Below are 12,505 nucleotides of genomic sequence, written 5' to 3'. Positions count from 1 at the left end.
TATTAAAAAGTAATTCCTGTTCCCCCCCTCTATGTTTGAGAGGATGTCCTCACCTGTGCAGAGTCAGTCTCCTATTTTTTGTTTGGCACAAATCCACGCTGACTCATTACACGGCTGCCCGGAGCCGTTGCGGTTCCTGCTCTTCCGTTTACATGGGCACATAATTACACGCCATGGCCCCTCTTTCCTGTGTACCATTATGTGTTCCCTGCTCCCGGCTCCTGCTCTTTCTTCTTCCCATTTTAGCCATGAAAACTTAAACTTTAAGCTTAACTTTTTGCCCAAGTGAATAACATTTGTTCAGGCTGAAGAAGTTTGGCAGCGCATCGCACCGTGGGGAACTTTTAGGGCTCCACCGCTTGAAATTCAATTAATTACGCGGCTCGCTGGCTGTCCTGGCCTGGCCTGGCCTGGCTACACGGGCGCGGAAGTAAACGGAAGTTAGTGCTTTATTTCGGCACGTGATAAATTAATTAAAGCCAAAGCCAAAGCGGTTTCTGAAAATGTTTGCATACATTGCCATTGCCATTGCTGCCAGGTGGCCAAAGAGCTGCCTAAAAAGAGGGAGGAGGAGGTGCAGGAGGCTGTTGGGAGTTGCGCCTATCGAAATGTGGAATGGCCTTGGCAGCCGGCAGTTAGAAACAACTTAATTACGCAACGCACGGCAGCTAATTGAGTTCAGAGCATAGCGAAAAATAAAACGCCATTTTCATAGTAACCGAGGCGGAGTTTTCCGCTTTTCCGACACCAATTACACGCTATTTTCATGGCCCAGCCGGGAGGCACATTGGTGCAAGTGTCAACCAAAAAGGGTAGCAAAGAGTGGAAGATTTCCTGCGGTAGATTTCAACACACTGTGTGGCAGCCTTTGAGTGTGTTTTGTGGCTAAGAATTGTTCCACAATTGCAGGAATTTTAATGGTCTAATCAATGGTCTTTAAGGTTGACCCAGACCTTGACTCGGAATTGGCACTCGAACTGAGGAGAGTCAAACCGCAGCTAACCCGTTTCAAGGTCTGCTTTTCGCCTGCAGCACTCATGACAGTTCGATTTACTTGGCACGGCTCTCTTCGATCCGCTCTGCTCTCCTACTAATTATAAGCAGTCTGCCCCGACTTGGCTGTAATCTCTGTACTAATCTCAGTTTCAGGCCACGACACACAAAGAAGATTTTTGTTTGGTTTTTTGGCATTTGGCTTTTGGCTCAGTTTTCAATCTTTTTTTTCCTCTGCCGTTCACTTGGTTTATTTCGGTGCGAATATTCCGGGCGGTGCTTTGTCTAATTTTCCACTTGACACGGAATATTATTAATTGGTCTAGACGCCAGAGCGAGACGCAGCCGAAGACACAGCCCCAAAAATGGTTAATGAGCATTCAAAGTAAATCCTCCTACGTCTTCCCTCCCCCCGCGACATGTTGGCTCATAGCCAGAATTATTCATGGCAAAAGAACAATAACTTTAATTAGTCGAACATGAGTTTTTGCGCTGGAATATATTTAAATAAAATGCATGTACAAATAAATATTTAAATTCAATTTAAATTAATTTCATCGACAATTATTTACGCTACTTTTTATTGCCTTTAATTTTGATTAATTCAATAAAAGCCTAATTATCGCTGGGCTTAAAGAAATGCTACATTTGTATCTGCTGCCATGTCTCTTCAGCGTAAGGTCTTCCTTCCAGAGACTCGACTCCCGACACGTGTCGGCAAAGTCAAGTTGTTTCCCCGCTTTCGGTTCACCGCGCAAAGCCATTGGCCAAGCACTTAATTAATAAACGAGCCCTTGCCATAGGCAAACCATTTTGCAGCCACCATAAACAAGTTGTCTGCCACGCCGCGTTGCAAGCGTTTACGTATGCCACTTTGGGTGGCTCTTTGGCGCCTCTGTCAGGTTGAGGGTGCTGAACCTACAGACTGCACCCATGTACATGGCTCGACAAGTGCAACAGCAGCAGGAGCAGCAGAAGGAGCAGCTTGGGGCAGATGTCTCCTTATCCTTGTACTTCATTCCGTTCTCTGCCACCCCTCCATGGCGGTGCGACGTTGCCAACTGTCTATCAATGTCAGCTCGGGAGCCACTTGACTTAAATTTCATTATAACAAAACTTAAAAAGCAAAATGCTGTGGCTGTGCCTCTGCCTCTGCCTGGGTGGGCAGGGGTGCTGTAAGATTAAGTTTATATTTATCTCAGGGCTGTGTCAATATAGACAACGTGTTCAAGGGTTAACCACATGTCAGAAGCTTCGATTAAAGTAACATTTATATCTGATTTAATTCTGAATGCTCCTCCTTCTCGAGTGTGGGGGCAACTGGAGAGCGCTCACCTGCCGAACAGGCATTGTGGTTACGGTTTGCCGTTGCTTCAAGTATCCAGAGACAATTAAAAAGTTGCTGCCATCAAATTTAATGTTTAATTTTAGTGAACAACTTTCTGTGTAATTGTTATTGTTGTGTGGCTCCCGTGTGCTCTCCGGTGTGTCCTGTGGACCCTTTTGCTAATTTATGCCACGGCAAAGGACACGGGATGGGGGCAGTGTCAGAACGAATGCTGTGGCACATGTAGATACCCGTTCTCGTGCTCGTATTCGGGTGATTCCTAATTGCATTTCGCATTGGGCGAATTGTCCACAAAAAATATCTACATAAAACGTGCTGCGGGTAGACGCAACTTTTGCCCAGCAGCTCTCCACTTTTAATGAGTTGAAGTTGCCGCAAATTTACGGTGCCACGTGAAGTGGCATGTGGCAGGTGGCAGGCAGGCCTGCACTGGACTGGCACTGGCACTGGGTGTGACTAGGAGGTGTGACTCTTGTCTATGGCAGCAGAGTTTAGGCCACAAATTGGCTTCTGTGTGGTTGGCTTTGTTATGGGCAGTTGTCGCCGCTGCTCTATAAAATGGAATCCAGGAGGGGGCCTTTAATATGCCCAGCGTTCCATGAACAATTTTGGGTGTACATTTAAGGGGAATCTAATATGTGTTTATTTTGGGAACTTTCCTTTAGCATAGAGTAACTCTCTGTAGAGAAAAAAGTAATTTTTTTCATTGTGATATTTCTTTTGCTCTCTCGCATATTTAAGTCCCTTGTGCGAGCTGTTTTTTGGATCCATTTGTGGCCATTAAATTGGCTCCTAAACATTTTATATTGCATGCACTTAACATGGGCCACTCGACTATTTATTTTCAATTATTATTCAAATGTTGCCGTCCGTCCGCGCTCAGCAAATGTTTGTCAGAACAATTTCTCTATCTCTGTAGCTTTCCCTGCCGTGGATAGGTCCTTCCTCCCCATCCATTTAAGAGCTATAACTGCAGGCAAAAAACTAATAAAGCTATGCCATGCCGAGAGGATTCACACAGTTGTGGGTTTTTAGTTTTGAACTGGGAGTTATGTCTCTCCCTCTCTTGGTTATTCTGTTGATTCAATAAAGCCAAAAGCTCATTAGCACTCAAACAACAAGCAACAGAAGCAGGGAAACGGCAGGGAAGCTTTCCTCTTTCGCTACCATATTCCTGTTGTATTTTTTTGTTCATGTTGCAGATTTAATTCAAAAATGTTTACCTTTGGTTCGAGTGGGGAAATGTGCTGATGCCACAGGCAGACACGCTGGCACCCAGAAGGGGCCACTCCTGCTGCAGCTCCTTTCGAGCTGAGTATCTGAGTGTTTCTGTGTGTGCTCCTTGAAAGTATCTCAGTGCCTTCATCAAATATTTAGCCTGTCCATTCATTCATTTATTCTGCCAACGTTTTCCATAAGAAATACTCGTATGTGTATGTGTTTCTGCTGTGTGTGTGCAGAAGAAAACTCTGTGGTATTTGCATTTGATTCCTGTAGTTATTGTTCCTGGTTCTGCCCCCACTTGAGCTCTCTCTCTCTGGAAGAGATCAAATCAAGCATGTCCCCATCAGACATGCAACGAGCCAGCAATTTATCTCGATTCATATTTGTGGGCAGCCTTTAACTAATCGAAATCGGATATGGGACAGCCATGGCAGTTTCCAAGAATATTATCATCGAGCAGTCAAATCTTCAATCAGAAATATTTCAACATTCATTTGACAATGGAAATGAAATGAAAACCCGTCCGTCCGTCTCTGCCACATAAAATCTCAATTACTCGGCACTCTCTTTGGGGTTTCTTGGGTATGCCAATGTAAGTGGGTTTTACATTACATTCCCCAAAGTTTGTTGCATCAAGCAGATTCAAATGACAGTGCTTCAGTTGGTTGTAAGTATTTGCATTCTAATTATTTATTAATATACGCAAATTATAGTAACTTTGTACAGGTAAATCTGGGATATAACGACTTAGGTATAGACATCTATTGACTCTCAGTGTTTCCAATGGAACATGGAGTACTACTTGAAAGTAATTTCATTTTGACTTCCATGCAGCTCAATTATGTACGGATTCAGTAAGTGAATCCAAAGCCAAATCAGCTTCTGTGCATCTACTGCCCAAAATCAATTGCTATCCAAAACAATCAAACGAATCTTTTGCCGGCGGCCTTTGGCACTTTGACGCCTTTACCCTTGCCCAGTTTCTCAGTTTCTTAGTGCCGTTCAAGCACCTATTTTCTAATTTTGCAAGTCTGGCAAATTCAATTAGTTCCACCTCAGTCGCAGTCGCTGCCACAGTCTCTGTTCTCCTGCGCCTCAATCAATTTCCATTTGGTCTGATAACAATGGCAAAGTGTAGGTGGGGCAGGGACTGGTACAGGACTCATTATGCTGTCAGCAGTACATTTAATTACGTGAAATATCTCCATCGAAACGATGCTCTCTTGAGCAAATCTCGGCGTGTCGCCCACTGAGATTGCCCTGCCTGACCCTTTGGGGCTCGAGAGTTCTTCCGTTAACAGTTTTCCTCCTTTAAATAAAGTGACTGGACCGACTGGGCAGAATTTCTTTTGGTTTATTTCCACTTGTTTCCAACTTTTGTTTTTGTGGAGTTGTGTTTACTTGGCGGCTTCTTTTGTGTTTTCCCTTTGATTTTGTTACACAACTTGTTGGAATTTCGTGTTGCCTTTTCGTTTGGGCGGTTATTTATTTTAGATCTCTATGACTCACGATGCCCAGTCAGTGGAATGCCACAAACAACATGCAGGGAACAGTTCTCCTGAAACTGAACCAAAACTTTCAAAAAATTTTGTTTTAAAAAATGCAAATGTGGCAAAGAGCATGCATAGAATTTGATGGAGGAATGTAATAAGCCAGTTCACAGGAAGAATACAGTACTTACTGAACTGCAAGTACAAATAAATGAATAAAATGGTTCTGTTATTCAGAACTCAGAAGAGTTCACAATTCCACAGATTTCCAGCAAACTTCCAATTCCCCAAAGTTTGTATTACAGTCAACGAAAATCGTTCCAATTGAGTTTTCTACGGAAGCTTTTTCTTGCCTCTCTCCGCTTCATTAACAGCACTTCTTCTATGGTACAGCGTGCAACCAGTAAATTAAACATCAAAAGGCTTGACCGCAAAGAAAAACCAAAGAAAAGTCTTCACCTCCATCTCCACCTCCTCTAACTGTCCATTCATCTCGGCAGTCATTTGTGGCTGGGACTGCTGCTGCTCCTGCTCTTCTGTTGTTTGGCAAATTAACAACATACATCATTGACCTGTAATCCAGACAGGGCCGCCGCAGCCACACCCGCACACGGCCATGAAACCGGCCCCTATCCGGCTTCGTATCCGTACCCGTAGCCAAGCTGTCGGCTCGCGTCCGGTGCTGACTTTAGCCTCAATTTTAGCTTTGTTTGACGCTGGCTGGTACAATATCCCAGTCAAAGAGAATGCTGGAACACCCCTCATTGTGTTTGGGGAGTCGTGGTAATGGGACACTCTTCAGAGAATTATTTTCTTAATAGAAAAATTGTGTAGAATTTTCGTAGGAATTTAAAGTGGGAACAAAACATTGCTTCATTTCCCAAAGTTGATGTCACATTCCCTTCCATCAATCGGAGCTACCCCACCTCATCCCAAAATGCCTAAGGATATCCCCAGTACCAGGAGGAGGAAAAACAAAAACAAAAACTTTAACAATATGTTAACCGAAGCGGAAATATCACTTAGGAACAACACGGACATGAACAGCGTCTGACTTTCGTCTCGATTTGTTGTGCAGAATAAACAACCCGGCGAACAAGTACGAAAAAACATCCAATAAATGCGAAAATGACTCTGAGCCTTGGGCGTCAGCAGTGTGGGATAGAAAAAGGCGGAAAGAATGTGTCAATAATGACTAATGGCCAAGCCGGAAAGTATGGCCCATCATCTGTGCTGGTCATTGGTCCCGTTTTGTCGGTCTCGGACGGGCTCGGCTTCTGCCCATTGACAATAGGGGATATCCATTTTTTTTGCATATTTTTCTTTTCCGGCTGGGCATGTTTTTTGCCATGTTAAAATGGGACCTCACCACGCAGTCATCTTTTTTGTTTTTTGTGGATACACCATTCAGATAGATCCTATTCGCTCCCCAAAATGGCTTTTAGCTTAAAATAAAAAAAAATGTATGGGAGTTGAAATCTTTTGCATTAGTTGAGCTTCGACACCAATAAAATATTAGATTAAAATATTATTTGCATATTAGCTCACCCGCAAACCATTTCATATCCTGAAAAAGTAGGTTTCAAGTTTAAAATCAAATCTAACTTCATTTAAATGACATTCCATTTGTTTTTCTTAACTAAATTCCTTCTATTCTTTTATTTTTTTCGGCCCTGTCTTTGATGGAGTGGAAATGGATCCTGGATCCTGGAAATCGTCTGCAACCGCTCAATAGTCACTCCATAAAGTGGGTTGGAGACCATGTCAACCTGGAAGTCCTCGCAATACTTTGAAACCTTTCCATGGACTAGAACAGGGCTCGGCACCCATACAATTAACGAGACGTTTTTGCGTTTGTGTGTGAAGAATCACGCAAAACGGAACATTTCACTATATTGGTATTGGTACGGATCACTGTAGTACGCGTGTACGTGAGGGTAGCGCAGCAGCAGCGCATTTTTCCGCACCCCAGGAATAGGGCCGTGCCGAGCCCTGGACGAGAATGTGGTAAGTGTGTTTGTCGACTGCCTCTTATTTTATCTCCATTTTGATTGTCTTTATATACATTTCAGTGTCAATTTTAAATCGTGTGCGATTGCAGCTGTTGTCTACACCACGATATTACCCGAGTGCGGCCATCAAGGACGTAATGACTGGAGAGGCCCTGCAGCTTCGCAGATCCGAAGGATAATTTTAATTATATTAGTATCATAGAGATAAAAGACAAATTTCAGTTAAAAGACCAGCTTTTAAAATTAGAATAAGCAGTATAAATAAATATTGAACTAAAAAATAAAACTTATCAGGCTGATCGACGTTTTTAATGTGTCTTTGGGGGGTTGGTTCTATTGGAAAACCATGGCATACTTTCAGGCTGAAAGGATCAAGATTACAAAATAGCGTAAAACAGCCATATCCTGCAATCCTTGAGGTCCTTGGAGTACTCAGACGTTACAGTAGACTATTCCGCTCACGAGGAGGCGTGACATGTCCTGATCCGACAGGACACAGTCGAGTTATAGCGATGTAGAGATTATATATAAAAACATCCTTAAAATGGCATTATCCTTAAAGTCCTTACCCCCAAAAGGATTAAAAGCGATAGAGGACATTCTCCTGATCACGAGGAGGTGTGGCATGTCCTGATCCGACAGGACACAGCCGAGTTATAGCGTTGTAGGGATTATAAAGAAAAACATCCTTAAAATGGCATTATCCTTAATGTCCTTCCATCCGAAAGGATTAAAAGCGATCCGAGGACTCCATCCTGATCACCGAGGAGGTGTGGCATGTCCTGATTCGACAGGACACAGCCGAGTTATAGCGTTGTAGAGATTATATATAAAAACATCCTTAAAATGGCATTATCCTTAAAGTCCTTACATCCGAAAGGATTAAAAGCGATAGAGGACATTGTCCTGATCACGAGGAGGTGTGGCATGTCCTGATCCGACAGGACACAGCCGAGTTATGGCGTTGTGGGGTTTATAGAAAAACATCCTTAAAATGGCATTATCCTTAAAGTCCTTACATCCGAAAGGATTAAAAGCGATAGGGGACATTGTCCTGATCCCGAGGAGGTGTGGCATGTCCTGATCCGACAGGACACAGCCGAGTTATAGCGTTGTACGGATTCTATCAGAAAACATCCTTAAAATGGCATTATCCTTAATGTCCTTGCACCCGAAAGGACTGCAAGCGATCGGGGACATTGTCCCGATTCCGACGAGGTGCGGCATGTCCTGATCCGACAGGATACAGCCGAGCTATTGCGTTGTGGGGTTTCTAGCAGAAAAACATCCTTAAAATGGCATTATCCTTAATGTCCTTGCATCCGAAAGGATTGCAAGCGATCGGGGACATTGTCCCGATTCCGAGGAGGTGTGGCATGTCCTGATCGTCCTTCAAATAAAGGATAAAACAACAAAACAAATCTGCCTTGTTGGGTTTGTCGATTTAAAACATTGTTGTTGCATTACAAAAGTTTTTGTTATTGTTGTACAACAACGAACGTCAATTGTCCCGACAGTGGTGCCCCACCATCACGACGGCCACTTTTGGAACTAAAAGAAGTTGTGCAGTGGCGCCTCCTCGATCATGACGGCCACTTCTTGCACTTCTGTGCAAAAAAGTTGTTTTTTATTTTTGAAAAATTCAGTTGCGGTTCTATAGCAGCCAGCTTTTGACACAGTAAAAAAAGTAAAAACCAGCTACTTGCTGCTGATTTCTGTTGGCCTGGTACTCGAGTTGAAAATTTACATTTGAGCGAAGCATTTTCAGAAGAATTGTTGTGTACACAGTGGCGCCCCAACTCTGAGCGGTCTGTTCTCGAACTACGTTAATTTAGTTCCAGGAGTGGCCGTCGTGATCGCGGGGGCGCCACTGTGCAACAGCCCTTTTTAGTTCCAAACGTGGGCGTCGTGGTCTCGGGGGCGCCACTGTGCAACAACCCTTTTTAGTTCCAAAATTTGCCGTCGTGATGGTGGGGGCGCTACTGTGCAATTGACGTGGTTGTTGTACAACAATAACAAAAAAAACTTTTTTTGTACAACAACATAAAATGACAACAACAACAGGACATTTTTGTTTAATTGTTTTCTTCTTCATTTGGGGGCCGATCAGGACATGCCACACCTCCTCGTGATCAGGAGAATGTCCTCTATCTCTTTTAATCCTTTTGGGGGTAAGGACTTTAAGGATAATGCCATTTTAAGGACGTTTTTATATATAATCTCTACAACGCTATAACTCGGCTGTGTCCTGTCGGATCAGGACATGCCACACCTCCTCGTGATCAGGAGAATTTCCTCTATCGCTTTTAATCCTTTTGGGGGTAAGGACTTTAAGGATAATGCCATTTTAAGGATGTTTTTATATTTAATCTGTACAACGCCATAACTTGGCTGTATCCTGCCGGATCAGGACATGCCACACCTCCTCGTGATCAGGAGAATGTCCTCTATCGCTTTTAATCCTTTTGGGGGTAAGGACTTTAAGGATAATGCCATTTTAAGGATGTTTTTATATATAATCTCTACAACGCTATAACTCGGCTGTTTCCTGTCGGATCAGGACATGCCACACCTCCTCGTGATCAGGAGAATGTTCTCTATCGCTTTTAATCCTTTCGGATGTAAGGACTTTAAGGATAATGCCATTTTAAGGATGTTTTCTCCTAGAAACCCCACAACGCCATAACTTGGCTGTTTCCTGTCGGATCAGGACATGCCACACCTCCTCGTGATCAGGAGAATGTTCTCTATCGCTTTTAATCCTTTCGGATGTAAGGACTTTAAGGATAATGCCATTTTAAGGATGTTTTTATATATAATCTCTACAACGCTATAACTCGGCTGTTTCCTGTCGGATCAGGACATGCCACACCTCCTCGTGATCAGGAGAATGTTCTCTATCGCTTTTAATCCTTTCGGATGTAAGGACTTTAAGGATAATGCCATTTTAAGGATGTTTTCTCCTAGAAACCCCACAACGCCATAACTCGGCTGTGTCCTGTCGGATCAGGACATGCCACACCTCCTCGTGATCAGGAGAATTTCCTCTATCGCTTTTAATCCTTTCGGAGGTAAGGACTTTAAGGATAATGCCATTTTAAGGACGTTTTTTTCTATATAATCTCTACAACGCTATAACTCGGCTGTGTCCTGTCGGATCAGGACATGCCACACCTCCTCGTGATCAGGAGAATGTCCTCCATCGCTTTTAATCCTTTCGGATGTAAGGACTTTAAGGATAATGCCATTTTAAGGATGTTTTTATATATAATCTCTACAACGCTATAACTCGGCTGTGTCCTGTCGGATCAGGACATGCCACAACCTCCTCGTGATCAGGAGAATGTCCTCTTTCGCTTTTAATCCTTTCGGATGTAAGGACTTTAAGGATAATGCCATTTTAAGGATGTTTTTATATATAATCTCTACAACGCTATAACTCGGCTGTGTCCTGTCGGATCAGGACATGCCATACCTCCTCGTGATCAGGAGAATGTCCTCTATCTCTTTTAATCCTTTTGGGGGTAAGGACTTTAAGGATAATGCCATTTTAAGGATGTTTTTATATATAATCTCTACATCGCTATAACTCGACTGTGTCCTGTCGGATCAGGACATGCCACACCTCCTCGTGATCAGGGAATGTAGTCTACTTTAACGTCTAAGGAGGATAATGCCATTTTAAGGATGGACCTCAACTCGGCTGTTTCCTGTCGGATCAGGGTCACGCCTTCGTGAGCGGATATGGCTGTTTTAACGCTATTTTGTAATCTTGATCCTTTCAGCCTGAAAGTTTGCCATGATTTTCCAATAAAACCATACCCCCAAAGACACATTAAAAACGTCGATCAGCCTGATAAGTTTTATTTCTTAGTTCAATATTTATTTATACTTCTTATTTTAATTTTAAAAGCTGGTCTTTTAACTGAAATTTGTCTTTTATCTCTATGATACTAATATAATTAAGATTATCCTTCGGATCTGCGGAACTGCAGGGCTCTCCAGTCATTATCGTTCTTGATTGCCGCACACGGGTAATATCTAAGTGTAGACAACAGCTGCAATCGCACACGATTTAATTTTGATACTGAAATGGAATTTTAGAGAATAAAATTGGAGATAAAATAAGATGTAGTCTTTAAAAACACTTACCATATTCGTGACCATGGAAAGATTGTAGAATATTGCCGAGAAAATTATCCTTTATAGTTTGGGAAGCAAAGAGCATGGGTCTTTTTATTCGTCTTCTTTGGTGCCCATTCACCTGGGAGATTTCTTAATGCAGGACGCGTAGATATATTCGCACAGGAAGTACATATGTACATATATGGACCCTGAATTGGAATAACAAACCTTATACATTCGATTTACAGTAGAAGAAGTCTATGGACACACTTACCACATTTTAGAGCATTAAAACACTGCAGGCGATGTCAGGCACCAGAGGACTTCATCAGAAGCAGGGCCGAAAAAGTAAAAGCAAAAGTAAATTAGTCATAGTGCTTTGCATTAACATTAATTAATTAATAATACATGTAATTTAAATTAAATTGATGACGGATTGTAGAAGGCGAACTGAAATCGCAGAAATGACATTATTGATATTTACAATTATGATATCTGATCTTGCACAACTTTTTGTTTTTCTCCCATTTGTACTTAATGGCATCGATACGGGAACAGAAAATGAGATGGAGTCAACATTTAATTACTTGAAGCTTACCCAACTTGTGTACAGATGGGAAAGAGACTTCGCGAAAGTCCTTATGTACAAATCCGCATTAAAAGGCAAACAAAGTTCTCAATTGCAAAGCCATCTTAAACATCCTTGTAGCTGGTCATTGACCGGATATGCTGTCTGCTGTTTTTTCTATCAATCGCTCACCAAATGATATTAAAATTGTAATAATTTGATTGCCCAGCTATTACTGCAAATAAACACAATATTAAAACACAAGAAACACACTCAGAGTGGGCTTATTTAAGAAAGGAAAACACGTGCCACTCTTTCCACAGTTTTTCTCTCTGCAAAATGTTGACAAATCTTTTGGGTCTCTGACCAAGACCTTTGGCTCACAAATAAAATGCTCGTCAGTCGTCAGACAAAAGAAAAACTAGCCCAAGGATCCCAAAGGAAAGAAAGAATGCCGCCGAGAATAGAGAGGCAGAGTGGAGCTGATGAGGAGGCATAAATAACTACGAGTCGAGTATGGCCGCACAGAATAAACATAAACGAGAAGGGACGTTGAGACGCTTCTTACAACTTTTATACCCGGCACTGGGTACTACATCTGTACATTAGCGGTTATTTGTCAAATTTTAAATTTTTTCTTCATCTGTCATCTACATCTACAACACTTCTACACCAACACGCTCCTTTAGCTCGCCCCCCCTCCCTAGACCACCACACTGCAGACTCACGGCAGAGACAGAGCCAG

Source organism: Drosophila subobscura, chromosome J (genome assembly GCF_008121235.1).
Source record: "Drosophila subobscura isolate 14011-0131.10 chromosome J, UCBerk_Dsub_1.0, whole genome shotgun sequence".
In the NCBI taxonomy this organism is placed as follows: domain Eukaryota; kingdom Metazoa; phylum Arthropoda; class Insecta; order Diptera; family Drosophilidae; genus Drosophila; species Drosophila subobscura.
Note: the sequence above shows the minus strand (reverse complement) of the source record.